The following is a 27,082-nucleotide window of genomic DNA, read 5'->3' as shown; positions in this document are numbered from 1 at the left end:
ACCAATCGCTATCGGACAAGACCAAGCGAACAATTTCATTTGAAAGTCGTTTGCGCTGCATTTCAAAATATTTACTCATACAGCACGGCACCGAACGTTCTGAGGCGGTTATAGAAAAAAATTCAGTGCTGTTCCACTCTCTGAAGGTGGATGACCATCGAAACTGTTTAGCGCATGTCACATAGGTGACCCAGAATATTCAACAAAGGTACGAACATATGTATTGTCCTAATATGTGGTCTTCGTGGCGATATAGGTACGCACAGACAGGCCCTGCAAACTTCTTAATCTCATCAGCCCACCTAACTTTCTGCCGCCCCCTGCTACGCTTCACTCCTCTTCGAATCCAGTCCGTAGCCCTTAACGACCAGCGGTTGCCTTCCCTCCTCATTACATGTCCTGCCCAAGCCCATTTTGTTTTCTTCATTTCAACTAAGACGTCAATAACTCGCGTTTGTTGCCTCACCCAATCGGCTCTTTTCTTATCCCTGAACGTTCCACCCATCATTATTCCTTCCATAGCTCGTTGCGTCGTCCTCAATTTAAGTAGAACCCTTTTCGTAAGCCTCCAGTTTTCGGCCCCGTACGTGAGTACTGGTAAGACACAGCTGCTATACACTTCTCTCCTGAGAGATTATGGCGACCTGCCGTTCATGTGCCAAGCGCACCTCAGCCCATTCTTATTCTTTTGATTATTTCAGTCTCATGATCCGAATACGCGGTCACTACCTGCCATAAGTAGATGTATTCCCTTACCACTTTGAGTGCCTCGCTACCTATCGTAAATTTCTGTTCTCTTCCGAAACTGTTAAACATTACTTTAGTGTTCTGCAGATTAGTTTTAGACCCACCCTCCTGCTTTGTCTGTCCAGGCCAGTGAGCATCGTCAGAGTTGTCGGACGATATCGCCGCTGCCACCAATTGAAAGGGTTGAAAGTCGTAGAGAGGAACTTGGGAGGCACTAGGCGTACAGGGTTTATTTACAGTATTTACATTTTAAACAAGAGATACATGCGACAGTCTAGCGTGGCTCCCAAAAGGAGCCCGCAAGACGAAGCATACAGCATACAAGCACTAGCACACAGCTCACGAGCACGAAGCTCCATACACACTGCTTGTCGAGCACGAGCACACTGCTCACGAGCACACTGACGAGCACATACTAGCAGCTGACAAACTGCCACTTATAAACACTCCGTGCTCCCTAGATCCCTAGGTGAGGGAAACGTTCGACCAGTCATCGTAACCGAGCCGCTTTTGAGCGGGAGGAGTTACACACACACACGTACGCACAGCTTTCACTGCCCCCACCGAGGCCAGATGGGCTTCGCAGAACTCGGGGCTTACGCCTTGACCAAAGGAGGCGCCTCTTATTCCCCAAGCTGACCCTCGCAGCATGCCCGCCGGTTCTCCATTGTCTTGGGTCCTGAAAGGCGCGTGGGACGGCGCCGCCACATACATTCCTTCGGGAACTCCCCCGCTCACGGCAGACCAGATCGGCGGTGGCGGGTTCAGTAACATGCCTGGTTCGTCGAACTCATCTCGGCCTTCCCACGACGGAGAGTCGCTGACGCGGCGTATTGTCCTGCGCACACGGTACACTTAGTGGCGCCGTTCGACTGGAGAATGACGGTGGCTTCCCAGAAATGTGGACGCCACTGTCGCACCTGGCTGGCAAAACTTTGCATGTCTGCACCACGGCAGGCCATTCCCAACAGCTCCTCCATGGCCCGAAAAATCTCGACTGGCCAGTGCTGACAACCGCTGGGCAGGAAGAGAATGGCTGGCGAGCTAGAATACGGCTTCTCTCCGCAACAACTGCGGCCTTGGAATGCCCTAAAACATCTCACAACAACCGGCACAGAAAGGTCGATCCTGGCAACAAATTACCACTCAGCGTGCAAACGCCCGGAATCAGCTGTTAACCAACCAGGCTTCCTATCAAAATTTCAATGCAAGCCACTCAACTGGGAACCCCAAATTTTGTCCCAAAATTTCGTGTCGCCAAAGCGAACGTTGACGTTCCCCTTGAGTTCGACCAAACCTGACCGTCGCACTGCACAAGAGTAAAGGTTTACGCAGAACTAAACCGAAGGCTCTCTACCACCAATACGCGAACATAAGCAGCCTAAGTTCACGAACAGCCGGTTCTTATCCTATCACAGTGGCGTACTTATCGCACGTACTGGTGCCACTGAACAGTCTGGTCAACTCCACAGGTACGTAACCACAATTGCGCTAGCTATGTGGTCCCTATTGCGAACACATGCTTGCGTTGCACGCAAACGTTCCATCACGTTTACACACGTGTCGTTCTCGAGGCCATACAAGAAACGTAACTGAACTGAGAAACTGAACTTGCGTAACTTACGCACACCGCAGAACCCTTAAAAAGTGCGTCTGCTAATAACTCGTTCCACGCACGCTTATTACAGAAGTCAGAAGGCGGTCGCCCTCAACACACACGAGCAACCCAGTCATAAATCTGCTTCTTTCCATCCACACGGGACACGCGCTAATGAATCTAAGAGCTCTTCTCAGTGCAAATGATGCACTAACTGAAAATCTACCTAGGTCTGGGAAACGTTCTAGGTCAGGAAAACGTTCGACCAGTCATCGTAACCGAGCCGCCTTTGAGCGGGAGGGCTTACATACACACGTACGCACAGCTTTCACTGCCCCCACCGAGGCCAGACGGGCTTCGCAGAGCTAGGGCTTACGTCTTGACCAAAGCAGGCGCCTCTTATTCCCCAAGCTGACCCTCGCAGAGTGGCCGCCGGTTCTCCATTGTCTTGCGTCCTGAAAGGCGAGCGGGACGTTGCCGCCAGATACATTCCCTCGGGAACTCCCCCGCTCACGGCAGACCAGATCGGCGGTGGCGGGTTCAGTAACATGCCTGGTTCGTCGAACTCATCTCGGCCTTGCCGCGACGGAGAGTCGCTGACGCGGCGCACTGTCCTGCGCGCACTGTAGACTTTGTGGCGCCGTTCGACTGGAAAATGACGGTGGCTTCCCAGAAATGTCGACGCCGCTGTCGCACCTGGCTGTCAAAACTCTGCATGTCTCCACCGCGGCAGGTCATTCCTAACAGCATGCATTACAATTGCTCCCCTGAGTTACTCAGCAAAGCAATATCACCAGCGAATTGCAAGTTATGCAAGTTACTAAGGTGTTCTCCATTAACACTTATCCCCAATTCTTCCCAATCAAGGTCTGTGAATACATCCTGTAAACACGCTGTGAATAGCATTCGAGAAATCGTATCTGCGTGCCTGACGCCTTTCTTTATTGGTATTTTGTTGCTTTCCTTATGGAGGACTACGGTGGCTGTGGAGCAGGGAGATACGATCTCTCGAATCAGTTGCTCTAGCGAAGTAACTATAGGTATCTTTCAGTATCTTTACAAACGGCCCGTCTGCACCCGGATTCCGTAATGCCTCCAAGACTGCTGAGGTTTCGAATGAATCAAACGCTTTCTCGTAATCAGTGAAAGCTATATATAAGGGTTGGTTATATTCCTCAAAGTTCTCTATTACCTGATTGATAGTGTGAATATGGTCTATTGTTGAGTAGCTTTTACGAAATCCTGCCTGGTCCTTTGGTCGACAGAAGTCTAAGGCGTTCCTGATTCTATTTGCGATTGCCTTGGCAATTACTTTGTAGGCAACGGACAGTAAGCTGATCGGTCTATAATTTTTCAAGTCCTTGGCGTTCCCTTTCGTATTGATTAAGATTATGTTGGCGTTCTTCCAAGATTCCGGTACGTTTGAGGTCATGAGGCATTGTGTATCCTCCTGAGACCCACCATCTGCCCACCATCCTTCAACAAATCTGCTGTGACCTGATCCTCACCAGCTGCCTTCCTCCTTTGCATGGCTCCCAAGGCTTTCTTTACTTCTTCCGGCGTTACTTGTGGGATGTCAAATTCCTCTACACTATTCTCTCTTCCATTATCTTCATGGGTGCCACTGGTACTGTATAAAGCACTATAAAACACCTCAGCCACTTGAACTTTCTGAGCCATATTAGTAATGATATTGCCGGCTTGCTCTCTTAACGCATACATCTGATTCTTGCCTATTCCTAGTTTCTTCTTCACTGCTTTTAGGCTCCCTCCGTTCCTGAGAGCATGTTGACTTCTATCCATACTTCCTTATGTCAGCTGTCTTGCGCTTGTTGATTAACTTGGAAGGTTCTGCCAGGTATATTCTAGCTAGAGGGTTGGAGGCTTTCATACATTGGCGTTTCTTAATCAGATGTTTGGTCTCCCGCGATAGCTTAGTGGTATCATCTCTAACGGAGTTACCACCGACTTCCATTGTACACTCGTTAATTATGCCCATAAGATTGTCGTTCATTGCTTCAACACTAAGGTCCTCTTCCTCAGGTAAAGCCGAATACCTGTTTTGTAGCTTGATCCGTAATTCCTTTATTTTTCCTCTTAACGCTAACTCATTGATCGGTTTTTTTATGTACCAGTTTCTTCCGTTCCCTCCTCAAGTTTAGGCTAATCCGAGTTTTTACCATCCTATGGTAACTGCAGCGTACCTTGCCGAGCACGTCCACATATTATATGATGCCTGGGTTGGCGCAGAGCATGAGGTCTCTATCCACTATCCCTCAAGAGAAAAGGTATAAAACAGCTGTGTCTTACCAGTACTCACGTATGGGGCAGAAACCTGGAGGCTTACGAAAAGGGTTTTGCTTAAATTGAGGACGACGCAACGAGCTTTGGAAGGAATAATGATGGGTGTAACGTTAAGGGATAAGAAAAGAGCAGATTGGGTGAGGGAACAAACTCGAGTGAATGACATCTTGGCTGAAATCAAGAAAAAGAAATGGCCATGGGCAGGACATGTACTGACGAGGAAAGATAGCCGATGGTCATTAAGGGCTACGGACTGGATTCCAGGGAAGGGAAGCGTAGCGGGGGGCGGCAGAAAGTAAGGCGGGCGGATGAGATTAAGAAGTTCGCAGGGACAACAGGGCTATAATTAGCACATGACAGGTGTAGTTGGAGAAGTATAGGAGAGGCCTTTGCCTTGCAGTGGGCTTAACCAGGCTGATGATGATGCTATGTTTCGCAAAGATCGCGATGATGGTGTCGCATCATCGGGTGGTGTTGCCATTGTAATTCATAAAAACATAACGTGTCAATTTTTAAAGCTACAAAGACACCTTGACGCAGTGGCGGTTCGAGTTATTCTCCTAAACTCATCACCATTTGCTCGCTTTACATACCCCCACATCAAATATTAAACACACATGAATTTCAGTCCTTTATAGATGAATTGCCAGAACCTTATGTTGTTCTTGGCGATTTCAATGCGCACAGCTGCCTTTGGGGCGACTCTCGTATAGATGCGCGAGGTCGTCTTGTTGAACATTTCCTTTTTTCTGCTGGTGCATGTCTGCCGAATAACAAAGAACCTACATATCACTGTATTGCAAACAGAACATTTTCTCCAATTGACCTTAGCATAGTTTCCCCGTCTACACTGCTGAACTTGAACGGGAAGGTACCAAGAACCCTTAACGGAGCGACCACTTCACCATACTGCTAGGAACATCTAAAGCAAACGAATATCCCCCACAGGCTCCTTGGTGGAAGGTTGATACAGCCGACTGGGAGAAATTCCGAACTCTTACTAGTATCTCATTGGCTGACATGTCTTCGTTAGGAATTGGTGCTGCTGGTGGAGTATTTTACAGCCTTCATAATAGATGCCGCATCTAAATACATATCTGACATAAGTGGTTTGGCATGCAAACGGCGTGTCCCGTGGTGGAACGACGAAGGTAGGATTGCTTGTAGGAAACAGAACAAAGCATGGGGGTTGCCACGCACTACTGTCACTGCAGAGAATCTCATCAACTTTAAGAAAGTAAAGTCCCAAGGCAGGAGAACACGCCGACAGGCCAGAAGAGAGAGTTGGCAGAAGTTTATATTGGTTATCAACTCGTATACAGATAAGGGCAAAGTCTGGAACAGAGTTAATAGGATAAGAGGGCGGCAAACATATTCGCTCCGTTTGGTAAACGCACAGGGCGACACCCTGGAAGACCAGGCAGACACACTTGGGGAGTACTTTGAGAGCGTGTCAAGTTCATCCCATTATCCCCAATCATTTCTTAAATATAAACAAATAGAAGAATGTAAGCCATTCACATAAGAAAATGCAGACAGAATTAACCGTTCAACCATCCTTTCAGTATTGGCTTTAGTTCTTTTAGGTATTTGTAAAAATGATTCCTCACAAATGTTCTTGTGTTCTTTTTACAAAAAATACAGGCCTGATTACGGATCCTTGCTTAGAACTGTGTGGACAACAAATAGCTGTCAACAAAGAGCACAAATTTCTAGGTATTATTGTTGACTATAGGCTCACTTTCATTCTACACAATAAATATCTTAAAGAAAAATGTCTAAAAACAATGAACTCATTGATACTTCTATCCCAGAATGCATGCGGTAGGGGCAGGAAGTGTTTAATGAATATTTAGAAGAGCCTAATTGGGTCACGATTGGATTACGGTGCTGCGGTATATCACTCTGCAGCCCCAAGTGCGCTAAAGATGCTAGATCCTGTCCACCATCTAGGTATCCGCTTAGCCATTGGCGCTTTTAGAACAATCCTGATTGAAAGCTTATATGCAGAATCAAATGAATGGTCACTCCCCTTACAGAGACCATACATCAGCCTCACATATTTTCTCAGAATACACCCTAATTATGAGCATCCATGCCTTCATAACGTAAACGATAGGATATATGCTACACTCTTTCGTAATCCTCCCTCTGTAAGACAGCCCTTTTCACTGCGCGTGAGGGCGCTTAGCGTTGAAATGGATGTCCCGCTCCTGCAGCATCACTTAATGCTTCCAACCAAGCTGTTACCGTACCCTTGGGAGTGGCAGATGGTAGAATGTAACGTATCCTTTCTAAAAGGTACAAAGCATGCTCCAGAGGTCGAAATTCGAATGCATTTTCTAGCACTTCAGTATAAGCACTCCTGCACAGAGTTCTACACAGACGCTTCCGCTGCACATGCCGGGGTATCCTACGCAGCCGGCGGTCCATGCTTCTCGGAATCCGCTGTGCTACATCGGGAATCAAGTATATTTACGGCCGAAGCCTACGTAGTATTTCGCCTGTGATGTATATGCGGAAATGGAAACTTCGAAACGCAGTTATATATAGGTGCTCCCTAAGCATCCTGAAGGCTTTGATGTAGTTCTATAAGCACAAAAATACAGTCCTTACTGAACTCTATTCCTACCTGTGCAAAGCTTATCTGTCTAATCAGCATACTATTATATGCTGGGTGCCTTGGGGCATGGAGGGCAACGTTCCGGTGGATAAGACGGCCACGTCAATTCCATCGCCTGCTGTTAATCCTACCGCTGCTGTCCCTGTCGCAAATCTGAAGCCTTTCTTTCGAAAGAAAGTTCGAAACCACTGGCAAGGCATGTGGGACACAGAAACAAATAATACGCTGCGCGTCCTATTCCGTCGTATGAGAATAGGGCAGACATTTCGTACTACTCATAATTTTGTACTCAATGGAAATGAACTTCCAACCTTTCATAGATGTGTTCAAAGGCTAACCGTCCTTCACGTCCTCCTGGAGTGTCGGGAGGTCGAAGCTGAGAGAAACAAACATTTTCCTCTTGCATACCGCTATTCTGTCCCTCTTCACCCCGCTATGTTTCTTGGCCACAAACCACTCTCTAGCACTAAAGTAGTCCTCGGTTTATCGAATGATGTTATCCTACATGTTATAAGTAGAGCGTCCTTATTCCAGAGGATGTCGCTGTGATAATTTTTGGATAGCACGTGCCTCCAGGCCCTTGTGTTTCAAGGGTTCTAACGAGGCAGTAGCAGGCACGTACCCAGGATTTTTTTTCGGGGGGGGCCCACCACCTCCATCATCATCATCATCATCATCATCATCATCATCAGCCTGTTCTTTGTCCACTGCAGGACGAAGGCCTCTCCCTGCGATCTCCAATTACCCCTGTCCTGCGCCAACCCATTCCAACTAGCACCCGCGAATTTCCTAATTTCATCGCTCCACCTAGTGTTTTGTCGTCCTCGATTGCGTTTCCCTTCTCTTGGTAGCCATTCTGTAGCCCTAATGGTCCAAAGGTTATCTAACCGGCGAATTACATGACCTGCCCAGCTACATTTTTTCCTCTTGAAGTCAATTAGAATATCGTCTATACCCGTTCGCTCTCTGATCCAAACCGCTCTCTTTGTCTCTCAACGTTATGCCTAGCAATCTTCGTTCGATCGCTCTTTGCGCGGTCCTTAACTTGCTCTGAAGTCTCTGTCCCATATGTCAGCACTGGCAAAATGCACTGATTGTACACCTTCCTTTTCAATGATAATGGTAAGCTTCCAGTCAACAGCTGGCAATGTCTGCCGTATGCGATCCAACCTATTTCTATTCTTCTGTGAATTTCCTTCTCATGATCAGGGTTCCCTGTGATTAATTCACCTAGGTAAACGTACTCCTTCACAGTCTCTAGTGGCTGACTGGCGATCCTGATCTCTTTTCCTTTGCCCGGCTATTTATCATTATCTTAATCTTCTGCACAATAATATTCAACCCCACTCTTACACTCTCTTTGTTAAGGTCGCCAATCATTTGTTGTAACTCGTCTGCATTGTTGTTGAATAGAACAATGTCATCGGCAAACCGAAGGTTGCTGAGATATTTGTCGTCGATCTTCACTCCTAAGCCTTCCCAGTTTCATAGCTTGAATTCTAATCACGCAGTGAATAGCTTTGGAGAAATTGTGTCTCCCTGTCTGACCCCTATATCTATAGGTATCTCCCTGCTTTTCTTGTGTAGAATTAAGGTAGCTGTAGAACCTCTGTAGATATGCTTACGCGAAGGACGAGTCAGTAAGACGAGAAACTATTTACAGATTATATTTACAACAACGGTTGCAGCGCTGACCGGTTAGATTCACACCGCGAGCCCAGTTCGTTCTTCCTCCTCTTTTCTGGAGTGATGGCGCCTATGCACCTCGTTCAAACAAACAAATACCACACGCATGTAGCAATATTTTCCAAGCTTTTTACGTAAGCGTTCTGTACTCCTTGATTACGTAGTGCCTCTACGATTGCTGGTATCTCTACTGAATCAAATGCCTTTTCGTAATCTATATAAGCCACATAGAGAGGCTTATTGTACTCTGCAGATTTCGCGATAACCTGATTGATGACATGGATGTGATCCATTGTAAAGTATCTCTTCCTGAAGCCAGCCTGTTCCCTTGGTTGACAAAATCCAGTGTTGCCCTAATTCTATTGGAGATTATTTTGGTAAATATCTTATATAATACTGGCAGCAAGCTAATGGTCCTATAATTTTTCAATTCTTTAACGTCTCCTTTTTTTGTAGATTAGTATAATGTCTGCATTCTTCCAATTTTCTGGGACTCTTGCAGTCTATAGACACCTCGTATAAAGAGCCGCCAGTTTTCCAATCATTATGTCTCCTCCATCTTTGATTAAATCGACTGGTATTCCACCTTCTCCTCCCGCTCTTCATCGTTTCATGTCTTGCAGGGCCCTTCTGACCTCATCGCTAGTTGTAGGAGAGTTTCTGTATCCTGTTCATTACTGTGCCTAAGTGAGGTACTGTACTGGGTCAGCTTAGAATTTTTCCGCTGCTTTTACTATATCTTCGAGATTGCTGATGATATTATCCTTCTTATGTTTTAGTGCATACATCATGGTTTGTCCTATGCCAGGTTTCTTTTTTACTGATTTCAGGCTGCGTTCATTTTTTACGGCTTCTTCAGTCTTTCTCATGTTATAGTTTCGAATATCAGTTATTTTCGCCTTGTTGATCAGTTTTGACAGTTCCGCGAATTGCGTAACGCTGTGCGGCCGCCAGTCCCATACAACCGCGTAGAGCGCAGGACTCTGCGATTCTAGACGTACTGCGCTCACCGCGAAAGGTTAGAAAAGCACCCACATAAGCACAGCAGAGAAGCGGCTACGTGAGGCGGTTCGACCGATAACTGTAGAAGCGTCATTCAAAACAAGCAATTGTTCTCTACTTCCGGCGGCGTTTTCTCTATTTCCTTTTTAAATAAAAAGATATTGATCCATAAATATTCTCATAAACAACGGGTAACTTTTTTATTATTCGCTTTTGTTCGCAGTTTGGTTGTTGCCTTGGCTCTCTCCCTTAGTAGATCGCTTAATTTCTCAACTCCTTGCGATTTTTGTTTCCAGTTGCCAATTTTGCACGAAAAGTGCTATACAATTAGGGAAAAACAGACGAGGTAACGGGCGACAGTTATCTTGCTTATGGGTTTAAGGGTTATTGCAGGGTTTCATGATGGACGCTCTTTAACATTATTTTATTTCCCACCATATCTAACCCATATCACGTGTATATGGTTCCGGGCAGCGCTTCCGGCGCATCTGCCAGCCTCGCGGCGAGCCGTAACTCGAGGAAATAATGAAGCAAAGGGATAAGTTAAACGCAACTGGCGTTTTCTCCGGCCGCAATTCGCTCCATGAGAGTACAGACCAGCTGAGTAACAGCCGCATCCCTCTCCTGGTCCAAGGATCAGCCTAAACAAAGAAGGTTGAACTAACAAAAGCAACAGCTATGCGCGGGACGGTTGAATAGATGGTGACAACTGAACGCATCTCGAGTTAATAGCGTGGGTGCGCAATCTATGAGAAAACCGTCCTTCACATTACAAGAGATGCCGATAACTACCGCCACCTAAAAGGAGTGAAAAAGGCAGCATAATGCTGACCGATGAACAGCTGCCAAGTCTCAACATTGACCTGGCCGCGTTTTAGGAATGTTTGAGGAGTGGTGGCGTGGGTGGGAAGGGGGGGGGGGTATGCCACTTGATTTCGGGGGGGGCCCGGGCCCCCCCGGGCCCCCCCTTGGGTACGTGCCTGGGCAGTAGTGCCCTAGCCAATTTAAGCTTCTGACATATTTTTTACATTGTATCATTCTTTCGCAATGGATTTTCATGCTCATAGTACACGTCATTTGTCATCGACATAATCTTATTACAAATAGATTTTACGCACTTTAGAGCGACTATATTTAAGGCGCCTTTACAGCCACATCACATCAACTTCATAGTACTCATAACTACACTGTGAACTCATCACCATGGATCTGGTGCTCTTTGGCTACACCTGGCCCTTGCGCCAATAAACATCATACATTCATTCATTCATTCTCTCGCTTGGGTCATTGCAAGGGCTTTTGGCAAGTGCCTTTAGTGGAGGAGACCGAAACGTTTTCAGCATTTGTGACACCTTCTGACATACATGAATATAGCAGACAGCCTTTTGGCTGGAAGAATTCGCCAACTTGGTTTCAAAGATGATGAAAATGTTTTGAAGCTACATCTTGGGATGCTTTTGCAACGTCTACACTGATGACAATAAAGTTTACTTGAGGTCAGAAAAAGAGCACTCTGAGAACTTGGGCATTAGTCTGCCATCGCTTAGTGATGCAGACTAGTGCAGTGAGTTCGTGAATTCGATGCAGTGAATTCTTCAAGCCTCGGGTAGTTTTTCTTGGAAGGGTGTTTCATGGCGTTACCAACAGCACCAAACATGAACCGGAGCAACGAATCTCGAAGCTTACAAAGCCACGTGGTCTGCATTCACTCAGAGTTTTTTTTCGGGGTGGCTGGTCACTTCAGACCATTTATCAAAGAGTTTGCTACAATGGCAAAATTTTTGACTGAACTTAGCAAAAATGATGTCCCTTTTCTCTGAACTAAAGAATGTGAGGCAGCCTACCAGGAACTCCTACATCGTGTATCGTCTGACCCAGAGCTTACGTTACCTGACTGAAGCCTGCCCTTTGAGATGAATACTGACGCTCCTAACTGCGTTGTTGGAGCAATCTTATACCAAAAGAACACACGATCTTTCCCCGAGTCAGCAAGTACGAGTGATATGTTATTATTCCTACACCTTCAGTCCTCATGGAGTTAAGCATGCTACTACCGAGAAAGGGGCCCCTGGCTGTTTTCACGGCAGTGCGCTATTTTCGGTCTGATAGCGATGGGAAAAAGTTTAAAGTATACACGCATCATCAAGCCGTGACTTACCTCCTGAACACGTCGGAACCAAGAGGGAAGCTTGCTCGTTGGATAAATGAACTACAACGATATGACTTCCAAATCTTGCGTCGTTCAGGCACCCATCTGACAGACGCCGATGCATTGTCTTGATTGGCAATTGAGCTCCCAAATGAGATGATTAATATGACCAAGCTGGGCGAAGCATATGACGACCTATATTTTGAAAATGGAAAATTCATGGTACCCGAGGCTCTTCTTCCAAGAATACTCCCCCTATACCACGACGCTGCACAGTCTGGCAGCCACGATGGTTTATGGCGCACATACAAGATTTTTCAAAGGTTTAGAACACCTAAAAAGAGACACTCAAAGTTATGTAGGTCATGCCATTTGTGCCAGATAAACAAAGCCAAGTACCGGCCACGACCAGACGAGTTTATGTTACCTGTACACTCGCACAAACCTTTTGAAGTCATATATGTAGACTTCGCCGACCTGAAAAAGAAGAGCCCAGGTGTACACGAAACTCAGTCACTTGTGGTCGTAATAGATCAGTGTACCAGAATGGTGGCTGTATGGCCCGGCAAGGAAGATGCAAACAGTGTCATAGCCCTCATTGACAGAGGGACATTGTCCGATTTGAAGGTTGTGATATTAAACAATGGGCCTCCATTCCTTAGCGGGAAGATTGAAGAGTGGGCAGAGAACAGTGGCATGACAATGCGGCGTTGTGCGCCCTATCACCCGCAGCGAAAGAGAATGTTGGAGAGGGTGATAGGGGATTTAAAGTAATTCATGTCGATGTATCCAAATTTTAGCGGCGGCTCGAAATGTTGCCGAGAAGCGGCTGCGGCTCATTATAACCGGACTCATACAAGCAGTCTTCTGTGCAGTCCGTATTTTGCTTCCTATGGTGAGGTTCCAAAGCTAAGCACAGACAAAGAGCTTGGAATTGCAGACAGACTACTGCTAACTGAGCGTTACACATCATCTGAAGAGCGATACAGATACAAAAAAGCCCTGAAGTTTCACTTTGGCAAGTAGCGACAAGGAAAGCGATTGCCGGCCAGTGAAGCAAATATTCTTGGACCTTTTGAAGTAGTGGACTTATCGGTGCAACAAGGTGTACTCAACAATGTAGGGTACATAAATAATTGACAGTTGGAGTTCGCGGCCATAGGCAACGTTTTTCGTTATCACCCCAGGAGGATTGATGCCGAAAAAGGGGGAAGTGTAACTTATCCGAAGAAGAAGCAAGAAAGGTGCTTCACAAGGCGAAGAAGTGGGGCTGGGAGGAGCTTAAATAAAAATGATGGCCGCCTTGTTGGTCTAGTCACCTGTTCTGTTACATAAGCCCTTGTCGAACCTTGTATTATAACATTGCATGCCCCTCATGAATTGTGTAGTAGTTTTTGGAATCCACGCGGGCACTAGCAATTTCAGTACGACATTCGACGAGTGATGTATAAAAGCCAAAGCGCTTGACCTGCTGATCAAATTCCGGTGATCACTGAATGTGTTCACTCCTATCGCTATGCCACTCTACAATACTGAGTGCGTTTAAGGTGCTTCATCCCGTCCACCATTTGGGTATGCGCCTGGCCGCAGGTGCCTGCAGATCAAGCCCCATTCAGAGTCTGCATTGTCACGTACAAATGGCCGTGAAAAAACAGCAGCAAAGCTGTCACTAGCTAATTAACTTTCAATATGGCGAACCTGTGCCCACAAAAGCACGTTACATTCTAAGCACAATGATAGCACCGAACACATTCGCCGATCGTCGAAATTTGACCAGTAGGCCAAACGAGTCGGCTTTTATACATCCCTGATCGAAGCTTCTATTGTATCCGTGAGTGCCCGCGTGCTTTCCAGAAACTATTACAAATCCGTGTCATGCACGCCATGATTTCTGCCCAAACGTCTGCAAGGTGAACGCATAAAGACTCCACTTCGTAGATTTCAGCTTGCACAGGTACCAAAAGTCACCGACACAAAGAGCAAGAATCTGTAAATGCCTCTTTGCTACTTTGTTCCGTTATGTCAAAGATACCTGGCAAGATCATCATAAGCAGCCAATTTTATGTCGAAGAAGGCCTCACCCTGCGATCACCAATCATCTCTGTCGTGCGCAAACCGATTTCCGCTAGCGCCTGCGAATTTCTTAAATTAATCATCCCACCTAGTCTTCTGCCGCCCTCGACTGCGCTTTCCTTCGCTTGGCACCCATTCTGTAACCCTAATGGTCCACAGGTTACCTAACGTATGCTATACATGACCTGCCTAGCTCCATTTCTTTCACCTAATGTCAATTAGAATAGCGGCCATCCATGTTTGCACTCTGATCCACACCGCCCTCTTCCTGTCTCTTAACATTATGGCTAACATTTTTCATTCCGTCGCTGTTGGCGCGGTCGTTAACTTGTTCTCGGGCTTCTTTGTCAGTCGCCAAGTTTCTGCCCCATATGTTAGCACCGGTGGAATGCATTGACTGCTCACCTTTCTTTTTAGCTATAATGGTAAGCTTGCAGTCAGTATTTGACAATGTTTGCCGAATGCGCTCCAACCCATTTTTATTCTTCTGTAAATTTCCTTCCCGTAATCAGGGTCCCCTATGTTTATAGACCGAGGTTAACGTACTCCACAGATTCTAGAGGCTGACTAGCGATCTTGTACTTTTGTTCTCTCGCCCATAATTATCTTTCTTTTCTGCACAGTAATTTTAAAACCCACTTTCATACTCTCTCTGTTAAGGTCCTCAATTATTTGTTGTAACTCGTCCCCAGTGTTGCTGGAGGGGACAATGGCATCTGTAAATTGAGTGTTGCTGAGATATTCTTATCCTTAAGCCTTCTCCATTTAATAGCTTGAACACTTCCAAGCAAGCAATGAATAGGATTGGAGAGATTGTGTGGCTTGTCTGCATCATATCTTTATAGGTATCTTCCTACTTTTCTTGTGGGGAATGAAGGTAGCTGTGGAATCTTTGTGGATACTTTCCAAGATACTTACGTAAGTGTCCTGTACTCCTTCCTTACGTAATACCTCTATGACTGCTGGTATCCGTAATAAAATGAATGGCTTTTCGTTATCTATGAAAGCCATATAGTGAGGCTGATTGCTTTCTTGATAACCTGATTGATGACATGGATGTCATCCATAATAGAGTATCCCTTCCTGAAACCTGCCTCTTACTTTGGTTGGCTAAAGTCCAGCGTTGCCCTTATTTTATTGGAGATTATCTCGGTGAATATTTTATATAATGTTGGAAGTAAGCTAATTGGGCCTATAATTTTTCAATCCTTAAAAGTCTATCTGTTTTGGATTAGCTTATTGTTGGCATTCTTCCAGCTCTCTGGGTCCATTCAAGTAGATAGATAGTTCGTACAAATGGCCGCATTTCGCATTGTCTCCACCATCTTTCATTAAATCGATTGGTAGTCCATCTTCTTCCGCCGCTTTTGCCCGTTTCATGTCTTGCAAGGCCCTTCTAACTTTATAGCTGTTTATTGAAAGAGCCTCTATAACTTGTTCATTACTACTTCGCATGGGGGTATCGGGGCTCCTTTGGGTACTGTACAGGTCAGTATAAAATGTTTCCGCTGCTTTTACTATATCTTCGACACTGCTGATGATATTACGCTGCCTATCTTTAATTTGGTTCGTCCAATGCCTAGTTTCCTTCTCTACTGTTTGAAGGCTGCGTCCATTTTTACTGCTTCCGTATTTCTCACGCTATCATTTATAATATCCCTTATTTTCTCTTTGTTCATTAGTTTTAACAGTTAAACGAATTTTAACTGATCTCGCGTTGGACACTTTCACTCTTTGTCGTTTCTTTATTAGCTAGTTGTCACTTGGGAGAGTATACCTACTGGTTGCCTTGGTGCCTTAATTCCCACTTCAGTTGCTGCTTCTGAAGCCAGCCTCGTTTCGGTTTCATTTTGTTGCCTCTATGTCATCTTCATCTCTTTGTTCTAAGGCTGCATACTTGTTTGCAAGTGCCAACCTGAATTGGTCTGATTTTACCTTTACTGCGTCTAGGTCGGTTTGTTTCTTCTTGACTAATTTTACTCTTTCTCTCTTCAAATTGAGGTGAATCCTAGCCCTGACTAACCTCTGATCATTGCACCCCCCCTTTACCATGCTTAACACTTCTACATCCTGCAATATGCTGGGATCGGCATAACGTGTGAAATCAATTTAATTTCTCGTTTCACAATTAGAACTTTTGCAGGTCCACCATTTCTTTCAACGCTTCCTTAAGAAAGTGTTCATTATTCGCAGCTTATTCCTTTCCGCGATTTCTACCAACATCTTTCCTCGAGTTTTCCTAGAATCAACGCCGTAGTTGCCAATTGCTTGTTCCCCAGCCACCTTTTTCCCCACTACTCTAGTTCATCATCGTGACTGAAAGTTGGAGCGCAGGCTTTTACTACCTTTAATCTATAACTCTTACTAAGTTTGATTACGACTACAGCTACCCTCTGATTAATGCTGTAGAATTCGTCAATGTTGCCCGGTATGTTCTTATGGATTATGAATCCTACCCCATGTTGCTTCTTATTTGGCAGTACTCTATAGCAGATGACGTGGCCGTAAGCCAGTGAACTATATCCCTCACCAGTGTTAGCCTCACTAAGCCCAATGCTATCTCAAACAATGCCTTATAGTTCTTCAAAGAGTCTTACTAGGCTAGCTTTAATCGATAAGGTTCAGGTGGTAAACGTTGCAAGGGTCAGTTTCCAATGGCGGCCTGTCCGGGTCCAGAAGTTCTTAGCACCCTCTGCAGCGTTACAGGTCTCGCCGCCGCCTTGATCAGGCGCTCAGCAGCTGCATGGCACTGAGGGCCATTGGGCAATAGAATGAGTCATTTGGGAAGGGAGTGGCCGAATACTGCCCCGAAGAGGCCAATTTCCCTTCTGGTGAGGGAGTGTCTTTTTGAAGCTTAGTGGGTCTTCCTGGTAGTCGATCTTCTCCTACCGTTTTTTCCCGTTTCATGTCTTGCAAGGCCCCTCTAACTTCGTCGCTAGTTATAGGAGATATCACTCACGATATTATCGCCAGCATGGTGATGTGGCCAACATTACGTTATGTCAACAGCTGTGTGTAAATTGTATTTTGCCTGCGTACTGAGAACAACCGAATGTCTTAGACACGCCGCGCAGAACGCAATACGAATAGCCTTTTTGTTCTTCTAGGTAGCGTACTAAATTTTGGGCAGCTGGTGGTCAGGCTCATTAGTCATAAAAGCAGCCACGAAACGCAGCTGTGTTAAGTGCTAGCTTAAGAATATTTACATCTGGATGCCTGCGGAAAACTTGCGCAAGTGCGTGCGCCACTCTAGGCAGCTGTGGCTCCATCGCCGTCCGGCCTGATGTGTCGAAATCGATTCGAAGTACTGAAATCCAAATGGTGCTTTAGATGCCATGTAAAGTCTAGCTGCAATAAAGCTTCACTTCGTCAAAGTTTGTTATACAAGAGTAGCATATATGCTATCATATCAATATTGGCACAGATGTGGGGCTGGTAATTGTCTTTTTTTTAACAGGCAGCAACTATCACTTAAGCAGACGGTGCGTCCACACCGTAGTTAGCGGATATGACACAAGCCCCCACGATGTTTCAATGTTTTGAGCTAGCTAAGACTCAATAATCTGAATTGTGTGTCATTTCAGCATGTGAGCGGCATTTTTGTCAGTTTCGGTGTCCATAACATCTATTTTTCTAGCTCATCCTAACGCACCCTTTGTGCTTCAAGCATAATATTTTGCATGAAAGTTATTTTAGCGTATGCTTTCTGCAACAAAGCCGCTTTTGCTGCCCGTAATTTTGATGCAGCTCGTCTTCTAAGAAATGAAAGATAAGTTAAGCCGAAAGCCTCAATCATGTCTTTTTCGCCTCTAAGACAGCGATCTATGTTAGAATTCCAGTGCATCCTGCACAGAAAAGCAATGCATAGCACTAATTTCTCATTTATGTCCGTTGCTTGCCTTCGCCGTATTGCGCTGTTTACGCTCAGAAATGCAGGCAGAAACTCCACTGGAGTTGTCTAAGTATGCATACCCCCAAAGTTTTTGTGGCCCACCCCCGAAAATTCCTAAATTTCAGTTCGTGCGCCTCCAAATTTCGAGTTGGGCCACCCCTAAATTTGATGTTGGCACAACAACCAATTTCAATTGGTCCACCCCCAATTTTCAAGTTATGCCAACTCCAAATTTCAGTTCGCCCTCCACGAAACTTCAGTTGGGCCGCCCTTGACTCTCAAGATATCCCACCCCCAGAAATTCACTTGGCCCTACCCCAAATTTTACTTCGGCCAACCCTAACTTTCAGGTTCACCCACCCCGAAATTTCAGTTTGCCCACTCCTGAATTGAAATGGGCCCACCTGCACTTTCAAGTTGGCCAACACCCCCCTTTCCATTGGCACACCTCCAATATTCAGGCGTGCCCACCCCCAGCTTTCAAATTGGCCCATGCACCAATTTTAGTTGGCCCATCGCAAATTTAAGATTGTCCCAACCCAAAATTCTAGTTGTCCCACACCCACGATAGGCTTTCCCATAAATTTTATGTGTAGCCATATGTACTCCTATGGGTATTGTATCTGAATAATTTATTTTTGTTTCAGAAGTTCATTATTGCCTAAAAAGCAACTAATCATCCATACTTAAAGTAATCTAATGATTAAATGTCCTAACTTCAAGACTTCCCCATTTTTTGCACGTAGAAGGCAGTACACTTTTCGCGTAATGTACAGATTTCGCTGGGCACTCGCCAAAGAATGCTTAGGCATGAAAACTTCGGTTTATTGTTTCCTTTCTCTAACCACAAATACTGTATAGAGGCTTCCATAATTCCAGGATCCCGTTTGTGTTTAGGCTCATTCCATGTTACAAGGCACGAATGGTCTACAACTAGTCGTTCTATTGAAAACGCACTGGTTTGGCGCCGCGGCCCTTTGTGGCGCTAAGTGGTGTTTTTCCAGAAAAGCTGGATAGGGTAGGTCTGAGGCTTTATGGTATGAAGACGTGCACGTGTGAAATGGGATGAATTCCAACAAGGACGATTAGCTTACGTGTAAGCAAAGAAAGCTTTTTCGCTGCGCCTGCTCTAGAAATAGGGATGGCAACTCAGTTGACGCCATCATGGGCAGATCGGGCAGCTGCGTCCGCTTCAGCATTGTCATGTATGCCACAGCGATGGTGGACTTTTTGATCTCTGCAACTAACTTCTCATGTAATCTATGGCACAGTGCTAGCAAACTCGGCCTGGTTGCCTTGGAATGGCAGAAGATTGACCATGGGTGAGGTGATTCCTCTTGAGTGAAATGAAGAGCCACCCCGAAGGCTATCATTTCAGCACCTGTCGTTGATGACACACTTGACGTTTTTCTGTTGTAGTTTCATTAATGTTGCTGTAATCACCACCGCGGCAGCTGAACGAGTAGGTGGGACTGGTCCATTAAATTAAACACCTATTCGGCCACTGTGCGCCTCATGTAAATGTCCCGATGTGGCCTGTGTCCGCGCAAATGATGGCATGTTAGCTTTCTTCATGATTCCTGGTAAGTTTGTACAGGCATCATAAAGGCGAGGATTGTCTTGCTGCAGGCATGTAGATCGATGGCAACGAGGTACAATTTGCAGCAAACATACGACTAAATGTTGTACGTGGCCTTTCTGCAGGCGAAGAAACAAGATGGTGAGAAAGGAGTCGGGTAACATCCGAATAAGCGTCTGAAAATCTTTATTCATCTAATAAAGCAGGGACTTGGTTGAAGCGGCCCTGAACCACCACTTTGGCTTGGCGAAATAACATAGTCCGCGGGTAGCTTACGCTGCTGTGAATATCTCAGCCAAGTTGTGCCGTCGTACGGGGTGCGTGGAGCTCACAAGCGGATCGCGAAGTCACCTTTCTCTCAAATTCTTTCTTTTCAACAGAATGCCGTGTCCTCACTCTTTTCTAGATGAACCATTTCACCATCGGCTACTATTTGCGGGTAGCTGATATCAAGCTACGGTCGGCTACATGGCGTAAATACCGCTGCCGCCAGCGTCCGCTGGCTAAGCGCACCCTGGCTCGCTGATGACAACCGCATTTGGCTTGTTTGCGCGTCATAGGCACTAAAGGCGGAAATCCTGGCGTCTACATTAACATGCCAAATGAAATTCTAACTACGCGCCATGGTGACATTTAGAAGGTTATGTCATAGCCTTTGCAGTGCTAGGCATGGGAGAAGGAACGGGAGCACGGGGGATGTCGTTTCTGATTGCCAATAATTTCGCTTCTGCTGAATATATTGAAGCACATTTCGTGGCCAAATATTTCTGAAATAGCATATTTGCACTTGAAATGCCCTTCTACACTTTGATAAAAAGTGGTTCAGGGCCACTTTATACATGTCTCATAAAAACTATGACCTACTAGTATTCTCAATAATTTCTTGTTTACTATGCTAGTCGTTTATTAAATGTGTATTTCTAGGTCAAATATTTTGCCGCCTTGAAGGTACCTAGCACAAGAAACTTCAAAATAAAGTATCCGACAGAATTACAGTAGCTCCGTTTGCGCGCTTCATACTGGAACACGCCGCGATTGATTTTTCACCCTCTGTGGCGATCGCTGCAACCTGACAATGTGCGCGGCCTGGCTGTAGCGCATCACACAGCGTTATAATCGGGCACATGTATTTGTTTTCATTATTTGGTGATGGTAGTGACGATAGCTTTCTTATTAGTGTGATTTACACTGATTGGTTCGGTTACGACCTTGGACACAATCTTAGTCAAAGTTAAATTTGTACACGACTGTTGTTGGGCAATTGGGTGACTTGGATTGGTATGGCGTTTCAAAGCACACTCTTCTAGTACAAAATGCTTTAGCCATTCCTTTTCTGGATTTAAAATTTCCACATTGAAATTTCCAACTATGATCTCAGGAGCAGTGTCATCACGGCTAATCCATGGCAAGTGCGTGTTCATGAATTTATCGATATCACAGTGTGCCTGAGAATATATACCCAGTCGATATCACCATTCCGTCTTTCTTTTGTACGCCACAGCCATCCTTACAGCGGTGGAAATCGTCTTGCGAGTCAATGGTGCATGGCTATACATACATTTTGTCCCTTGCGGATATAGCAGTGCCTCCTGCTCAATAGTCCATGTGATGTTGACAATCAATTTCTGTATATTTATCGACTTAAAACAATGCATCTTGATTTTAAAGCGAAACTTTATGTGGCTAGGTGAAACGAAAACATGTCTGTGGCCGCCTGTATACAGAAAACTATCGTCAGCAATGGCTCCAGCGTCGTCGTCTTTTTCCACAGCTAGCACCGTTGAGGCCGATCATTCCGGCGCAGAATTTTACTTCTGTTCTGTAGTTATAATGGGGAGGCCGCCTTTTGGGGGGTATAAGCCATGGCGTAAGGGAGTCTCAACCATTCATTGTCTTACGTGACGGAAAGATGTAGTTTTGAAGCAATGCAATTTTGAAGAATCGCAAGCGTCAGTGGCGAGCGGATGCTGTAACCACGCCATCGAGCAACGTCGAGACATTGAATGCAAGCGACAACGGTGGACTGCGGGCAGCTGAATGTGTGTGTAGCCTCATTAAGAAACACAGACGTAACCAACAATTGAGAAAGACTTTAATGGACCGTCGAGATTAACCCAGGGATAATGTACGGGGCCGCACCTTTCACCTTGGCTGGTTTACCATCTGTATAAAGTGCTTGGGTCGTGATATGTATTTAATTTATTATTCAATATTATGGTTATTAGGCGCACAGCACTTGAAGCGTGCTTTGCCTCCGCCACAGGTCGGCCCGGTATTGCAGTACCTCCGGTATCAGCCCATGCTCACCTTTCTTTATTGTTGACGCACGTACACAAAAAATACATGGAAACCTTGCTATATACAGCGTCGCTGTGAAAAAAAAAGCCCAAGAGTCCACCAGCCCTCGAAAAAGGATTAAGGCGCACAACATGGACTACTTCAGCTCACGAGTGGTGCCGCTGTGATTTCGTAATTCCGTCTGGCACGATCTCACAGTTGAGTGCGCCTAGACGTTGGATGATCTGGTGGTGTCGGAAACAGCTTAGCAAAATATTCTCATAAAACCCTTGTCGGCGTTTCGGTATCTATATTCAAGTACAGTCGCCACGGTGGTATTCCACATAGCGTCGGCGAAGATTCACTGTCGGCTCTTCGTCCTTTGCTGGTGCTTCATTTGCAGACGTGCTTCTTCGGCGCCCTGCAGATGGGCGGCGACGTCGAGATTCTCTTCATCGGTGAGGTGCGGCAAGCATGGCGTCTAAAGTCCGTCGCGACATTACTTCCGTAAACCGCCTTGCACAGCGCAAGTTGCGTGTTTCTTGCACTGTCGTGTTGTAGGCCAAGCTTAGGTACGGGAGGACGGCTTCTCACGTCTTCTGCTCAACGTCGACGTACATTGCTAACATATCGGCTAGGGGTTTGCTCAGCTACTCTGCAAGACCATTTTTCTGCAGATTGCAGGGAGGTGTCTTTCGGTAGCTTGTCTCGCTGTGCTGCAGAATGTCTTGGGTGAGCTCTACTATAAAGGTCGTTTCTCTTCTGGTAATGAAGACTTATGGAGCACCATGCCAAAGGAACATGTTCACGACGAGGAATTTCGCCACTTTGGCAGCACTGAAGCCCCGCCGAAACTCAGGCTGCATTGCCTTTCGGCTGGGCTTTATCCTTAAGGTAGTACAGGTAAGGTAGTTAGGTAGTTCAGGAAAGGTAGGTAGAAATGTAAATATAAAGTACTACACAATTTCTGTCGCGCATACGAACCGATTACTCGAAGTTCCGTAATAGCATGCACACCAGCTTGCTCTGCGTGATCTGTGTGTTTCTTGCGTTGCCTTATTATAACCTAAGGGTACGTACGGAAGAACGGCTTCTCATGTGTTGTGCTCACTATTGTGGTCATTTTTCATTATTCGTGCGATCAAAGTTGGGTTTACATACTAGTGCTCAAATTATATAAGCAGAATTCAGTATCATCGCGCAACGGCGGGGCTTAAGCCGAAAGGTAGCGCAGGTAAGGTACGTATAAAGGTAGGTAGAGAGTACTACACAATTCGTGTCGCGCATGCCGTCCGATTGCTCGAAGTTCCGTGAGAACATACACAACATATTGAGCCAACGATAACACCCGAGTATGTTCCAAAGCATGCTGGCGTGTCTTGCACAGAGCGAAAGCATTAAGCTGTTAGCGGGTGAAATACTGTTCCCTAGGAAGGGTTAAATAAGTGCATGGTGTCACTATTGTGATTTATTGTTCCTTTACCCTAATGAGAGCAGCGTTCACAACTGCTATTTCATTGCTCAAGAATAAATAATACTACCCGGCCTTTCACGGAGGGAACAATGTGATGAATCGCTGTAATGATTCACGTTAAAACTATGTACGTCAATAAACAACACTTATAGGAACGTTTCTATTTATTCAGTCATCTAACTCTTTTACCTATTTTTGTTTTAGCGTTGCCATAAAGATTGACGATAAACTACTTACACCCTCACTGAAGCGTCTCGAGTACAGTTTTACGTTCTTTTTGGTGGGCCTGCTGATTCGAAGTAGGAAAACAAGAGACAAGGCTGTTGTTTCTATAGTTACACCTCTTATGGCTCGTAAGGTTATTTACAATCCAGAGTATGGCTTTTATCCTGACATCACAGCGGTGTGTTTCTTTTGATCAAGTAGGCTGTACAAGCCATATATGCATATTCTTTCAGTGTTTCTACCATATGTTTTATGTATTGGACAAAGTGACTAACGAACTAAACCAAAATAGCGCTTAGCGCTTCAATCCTGAAGGTATACACAAGGAGCTAATTGATTAGTAGCCTTTACATTAAGATGCGTCAATTCAAGCTAACTATAAGAGACGCTGTAAGCTTTGTATTAGTTCAAGGACGTATTGCATTCGAATTTTAAGGACTATACGTTAGTATCGTTATGGCATGATTTAGTATGATTTGCAATTAGCTGATCTCGGTATGGCATCTATTTCGCAAACCCGCTGCAACGTAGTTTATATGTGAATAAAATACATGCTAGAGGGCCACTGCTGTATGACGGAAATGGTAAAGCACATTATTCAGGACTCGTATGCCTTAAGCCATTTTCTCTATCCAAGTAATATGGTTTCATTTGGCGCTTAACTATGTGACGTATTTACTCATGGTAATTCGATGCTGACGAACCTATACAGCCGGTATTCCATTTATTAGCCGTTGCGTAGTAAGGAAAACAAATAAATGATTTTAAATACATTAACCGCCATTAATTTTATTGCACCATTATTGATTATTTGCACGATCAAAGTCAGGTTTACATACTTGTGCTCAAATGCCATCAAAAGAATTGAGTATAATCGGGTAACTGGCTACTAACATACAGTGTGACTAATAATTTCAGTCAGGCGCATATCATTGATCTCCATTATAAAGAGAACAGCACCAAGAACAAGCCCTTGAAGCTACCCAAATTACAGTTATCATGTCTGAAATAGCATAGAAAAGAGTGACAATTTGAATTCTATTACGTTAGTAATTCTTGGAAAGTAGCAGAGGAGGGCGTCATAATCAAAAGCTTTTAGACCATGATATGTTCAACTGTGCCGAATTCTTACTGAGATCGAGAAAAGCGCATGCGTAATGCTTCGCTTGGTAATATTCCATGTAAAATATCAGCTAAGGAGACTAGGACTAGGTCAGTTGAATATACCTTCCGGCAACAAAACTGATAAGAAATAACATCGAACATTTATAAGGATTTCGTCAAGCCTATGGCCACTGCCTTCTCTGTAACGTTGTACTGAAGAAAGCCAAGCACAAATGATCCCATAGATTGTCTTCAGACAACAGTCACCTTTTTATAAAATGGCAGTAAGCCTTTTCTTCTTAAGCTCATTAGTAAAAAAATTTAGATTTGAACATTTTGTTAAGCCTAACAAGAAATGTAGTATCAGATGAGCAGCTAATTTATATGGTAAGGTTGAATGCCATCCAGCCAAACAACACCGAGCATTCAAAATGGAGAGAAGAGCAAGGAACTCATCAGGTGTTGTTGGCAGCATGAAAAATTAAAAGGAAAGTCGAGCTGAGCTACATTCAATATGTTATAATGCGGTCACATATTGACTGAAAAATTGATATATCAAACATTATGATATATGATATATGATATGTCATGATATATCAAACATATTTCATCAAGTATAATCAACAACGTCTTTCAAGTGACACTAAGGTTTATTCTCAAGCTTCGTACAATATATATATATATATATATATATATATATATATTACACACACAGTGCGGTGACGAAGTAAAACCTTCTGCTCTAATGCAGGCATGGAAGCCGCCAAATCGTCCCTTGCTGCTGCTTCCCCGGCTACTCACACTGCTTTGTCCGGCGTTACGGCCTTTGCTTGTTTCGCCCGGTACACCTGCAGTACCCTAAAAAACACTGAAACGCTCGTTCCAGACTTTTCTACTGGCAACGGGAGGCAAGTTCTTGCTCGACGACAGGAAAAAGGTCGCTTTGCTGTCGAACTTGAGCTTCCAGTGTCAACGCCTTTTCCACGACTTAACGTCGCAAGCGGACCCCATCACTATGCAGTTCCAAGATATCATCCGAGTGCTGGAGAAGTACCCCGAAGACAGCATCAAAGCCTCGTTCATCGAATTATTTTCAGGGACCAAAGACAGCAAGCTGGAGAGTCTTCTTAAGACCGCCAATTCGTTAAAACGTTTGGCTCCAGCCTCCGTGTTCGGCGCCTGGCACGACGAAGCGCTACACAGCGAAATCCTGGTGCACCTTCTTTTGAGGGACCATGGATGACGTCCAAGAAAGCCCAAGAAATTGGATGGAGTGTGGAACTAGCACACAAGGCACTCCCGGTATTCAAGGGGTATTCAAAGCAGGGCGTTTCTTCTCAGCGGCAAAATGACGTCACTGACGGTCGCATCCCTTCTCTGGGTGCTCAAGACTGCGGTTTTTGCCAAGCTACTTCCTCGACCCCACGGGGTCAAGATGGCACCAGACAGCATGGCGCTCCGTAAGAATTTCACGAGGCCAGTCAGTACGCCACAGTTCATTATTGCAGTTGTAAATCAACTCACCACAGAGCATACGATCCAGGCTGTCCAGGAAGTAATGTCACACGCCGCGCTTTTAAGAAACTGGGACATTACGTTTCAGGCTGTTCGCAGAACCGAGCACGTCGAGCGTCTCCTGTAAGAGCTCATATCATTTGTTCGTCTGCAGACATAGAGTCAGCAATCTACAATGTAGGCGCCTAGCCCCCTTCCGACAATTCACACGGAAGTGTTCGTGGCCGACACACCACTCAAGTTGCTCGTCGACCCAAAAGGTCCAGTTTCCATAATGAGCATCGGCTTGTACCACGAGCATTTTCAAGATTTTCTTTGTCTGCTTCGAGCCTCCGACTCAAGAGCTATTCCCAGCAAGAAATAATACAAGCAGCAAATTTTTCTGCTGTGTTCCAATACCGCAATATATTTCCAAGGATCACGTTCATTGTCACCTATCAAGGCAGTTCCCTCCTAGGCCTAGAAGCCATCAAACCCCTGGGCATTTACATGAAGGAATCTTGACTCATTTTCATCAAGTGTCACCAACTTCAGCTGATGCAGGTGCCAAGGCATCCTCTCTGCCACAGAGAGGATGCTCCAGAGGAATTTTCCCGTCCGTTCTCAGGACAATTGGGACTCGTCAATGGCTTCATTCGTGACGTTCGACAGCAACAGCAACAGCAAAATTTCATCCTCTACCCCTGGTGCTCCACGAGCAAGTTTCAGTTGATATGCATCAGTTGGAGACAGCTGACCCCATCGAACGCGTCTCAGCCGGCGAGTCGATTTCTCCGCATGTTGTGCTTCGGAAAAATCACAATTGCACTCGACTTTGCGTCGATCGCCGGGAACT

At 45.3% G+C, this 27,082-nt stretch overlaps 1 long non-coding RNA gene across 1 annotated transcript in view; it reads left to right on the top strand.

The window, feature by feature from the left end:
• The window catches only part of LOC129384087 (uncharacterized), a 143,974-nt gene extending 120,174 nt beyond the window's left edge, over window positions 1-23,800 (top strand). Inside the window, exon 3 of the long non-coding RNA XR_008611851.1 lies at window positions 23,608-23,800. This is a non-coding gene — a long non-coding RNA (uncharacterized lncRNA). The remainder of the gene's footprint in view (window positions 1-23,607) is intronic.
• The last annotated feature ends 3,282 nt before the right edge of the window (window positions 23,801-27,082 follow it).

The sequence above is a fragment of the Dermacentor andersoni genome, chromosome 9 (assembly GCF_023375885.2).
Source record: "Dermacentor andersoni chromosome 9, qqDerAnde1_hic_scaffold, whole genome shotgun sequence".
NCBI classification, from domain to species: domain Eukaryota; kingdom Metazoa; phylum Arthropoda; class Arachnida; order Ixodida; family Ixodidae; genus Dermacentor; species Dermacentor andersoni.
This window is presented reverse-complemented; position numbering and strand designations above follow the sequence as displayed.